This window comes from Puma concolor, chromosome A1, assembly GCF_028749965.1.
Source record: "Puma concolor isolate L17-30 chromosome A1, mPumCon1.1.hap2, whole genome shotgun sequence".
Lineage (NCBI taxonomy): Eukaryota > Metazoa > Chordata > Mammalia > Carnivora > Felidae > Puma > Puma concolor.
In genome coordinates, this window is record NC_141667.1 from 77,762,782 (window position 1) to 77,766,208 (window position 3,427).

Consider the following 3,427-nt stretch of genomic DNA (forward strand, 5'->3'; position numbering starts at 1 on the left):
AAGTCTGGTTCCAAAAGCAATACCAAAATAACTTGTCTTTATGATGTTAGCTCTGGGGAAGGACAAGTTGAATGTATTAATGGATGGCCTTCTCGAACCCTCTAGTGTAGCTTCACAGTGCCTACTCTTTCCTCCGTTCTCTACCCTACCCTGCCCATAAAGCAGCCGTAGGCCAACCCTGAAACATGAGCACTCTTTCCTGCATACTCTACATGCAATTATTGTTGAATAATCCATTTGGCAGTTACTCATGTACTTCTTTATAACATCACTTTTGCTATAGTTGTAAAATGTTATTTAACTTTTTATGTTGTTGTTTTCCTCAATTACATTTAAAACTCTTTGAAGGCAGTAACTATTTCTTATTCTTACTTAGCACAGTCCATATAATAGGAACTTAATAACTGTTTATCTTATCTGATACACCATGGCATACAACATTTATTATCTAAATCATTGATTCAATCTAAATTATGACTTTGCCTTTAAATGTAGATTAAAGTGCGTATCAGTTTTACTCGGATGCCATTTCTTTCAATACAGTTAGGTAGTAAAAGAGAACTCATTAGAATTTTATTATACCTTCATTACAACTGAAAGATCTTTTCTTAATTTAATTTAAGATCTCTGTAACAAATGCTCTTCAAATTACCAAACCTTTTTGGTAGATAATGTGTTCTTATTACCACTAAAGGAACCTGAGGGAAATAAATATTACAATATAAGAGAATGTAATAAATATGATATATAAGAATTATATATTCCTTTTCCTATATAAAGTGAAAAAATATTTCTATGAGTAAATACATATTAGATGAAATCTATTCAACTACTTCAAATATCTTTACAACCAACATAGATATGTGGGGAGATTATGGAAATTCTATTTTTATATATACACTATATGCATATGTATATATGTAGATGATACACATATTTGTGAGTGTGTGTATATATATACATACATATACTTTTAAATTATGTATATAATTATGTAATTATACACTATAACTTTCAATAGCCTAGGTGTTGATCTACCTATTGGAATCCGAGAAGCAATTCATGTTTTCATATTGCCTACCCTAAAGAGATTCAGCAACTGAAATGATTTCCTAAGAAAATTAAAAAATTGTCAGAAAAAAACCATAGTGATGATAGTGATGAGTCATAATAAACTTTATCAACTTAGGGGCGCCTGGGTGGCGCAGTCGGTTAAGCGTCCGACTTCAGCCAGGTCACGATCTCACGGTCCGGGAGTTCGAGCCCCGCGTCAGGCTCTGGGCTGATGGCTCAGAGCCTGGAGCCTGTTTCCGATTCTGTGTCTCCCTCTCTCTCTGCCCCTCCCCCGTTCATGCTCTGTCTCTCTCTGTCCCCAAAATAAATAAACGTTGAAAAAAAAAATTTAAACTTTATCAACTTGTATCATATTTATGCAATTTTGGTCTTGGGATAAAACTAATTAGTTCAATACTATAACAAACTAATACAAGTATAACAAAAGACATAGGGAGATTTTAATATCTTAGAAACTAAGAGTTATAATACAGGTTTCTGTGAAGATCTTGGTTTCAAAATGACTTTAGGAAATTAGATTTTTGTGTCAGCTAAAGGGAAATAAATTCCATAACTAATCTTGATCCACACTGTAGATTCAGAGACACCTTGCTGGGTACTATTCCTCTGAGGGCTGATAATCAATTTGAATTGGTATATAAAATTCTGATCAATATATATTGCCATCTAACACCGATCACAAGGGAGTGATAAGGGTAACCCCTTAAAAATGTGGGTCATAAGGGAAAGTTTAATTCATATAACCTCAAATGAATAGCTAAGCACATCCACGAATAAGGATACCTCTATACTCTGAAGTAATTGAGAAATGGACAAGGCTTTCCTTTTTCTCTCAATGTAACTAGGCAGGTGACTAAAGCCTAGACCAGTGCCCCACTGGTTACTAAAGGGGGGGTCTGCCAAGCAGTTACTCAGGTAGCAGCATGGAGAACACCATGCCTGCTCCAAACCTGCTGAAGCTCAGAAAGAACAATGATAGCAGCAGCACTGAACACATCATCCCTACCTAACAAGTGGAGGTAAGGATGTTAGACTTGTACTGAACAAACGGATTTCATGCCTTCCTTTGGGAAGCCAGGAAAAAGGTACTGATAAAGGCACAAGATTTCTATAGAAAATATTTTTTACATAATGGAACAAGAATGCAGAGGAGACTAGAAAAACAGTAGGTCTTGCATTCTATTTCTTATACATGCTCTCACTTACTCACTTGTGGGCTGGTTTACCTCAGCACATGGTGGTGATCTCAACCTTTTATTCCTCACAAGCAGTTTCATTTTCTTTTTATCATCTCTAGTACTTATTGTTTCTAACTTATGTGCTGTCTGTCAGTGTGTTGGTGGATGCTCATTTGTTTTCTTAGATCTGTATTTCTCTTTTCATCTCATTCTGTCGGTTTAACATCTCTTTTTGCTCATATTTTAAGTTTAGGTTTATATTAAATACTTTGCTAATGTGAGGGACACTAGGGATATTTTTTTTTCTGATGTTTTGTCTTCTGCTAAGCCAAGTTTTCACCTCTCTTTTTCATTATTTCCTCCCTCATTTGATCTCTCCCTTCCTTACTTACAGTAACATGATGGTGGCATAGATGTTACACCATTTCTCTCCATCTTTCTCATGCTTGGGGACTTCAGCCATTTGGGGGATTTATTTATTTTTAAATTTTGACTTCCTTGTTTTTTTTCTTCAATTCCTTCAATGAATATTTATCAAGTGCTGGCTGTATCCCTGGCAGTGTTATAGGTGCAGATGATACGGGATATATTGGGTAAACAAAGAAGGGCTTTTTTTATTACGTGTCATTTGCGCAGGGACCAAAACGACAAGAATGACTGCCCACTTGGTAATCTTTTTTTTTTTTTTATGTTTATTTTTATTTTGAGAGAGAGGGAGAGAGAGTGCAAGCAGAGGAGGAGCAGAGAGAGAGGGAAAGACATAAACCCAAGCATGCTCCATGCAGGCTCCAAGAAGAAACCCAACAGAGCCTGATGCAAGGCTTGATCTCACGAATTGTGAGATCATGACTTGAGCCAAAATCAAAAGTCTGAACCTTAACCGACTAAGCCACCCAGGCACCCCAGCCCATATGATAATCTTGAGAAGAAAAGCAAGGGCTTAGTGCTGGATGAAGGGAGTGATTGGAATGTTTTAGGGGAAAAAAAAAGAAACAGAACTCATCCACAATGAATAAAAGGGGCTAGGAAATTAGGTGCAGCTTGTGTGAGTCTTAATGCACCAGTATATGCATCTGCTAGTGCTCTCATAACAACATATCACAGATTGGGTGGCTTAAACAACAGAAATTAGGAGGCTAGAACGTGCTGGAGCTAGAAATCCAAGATCAAGGTGT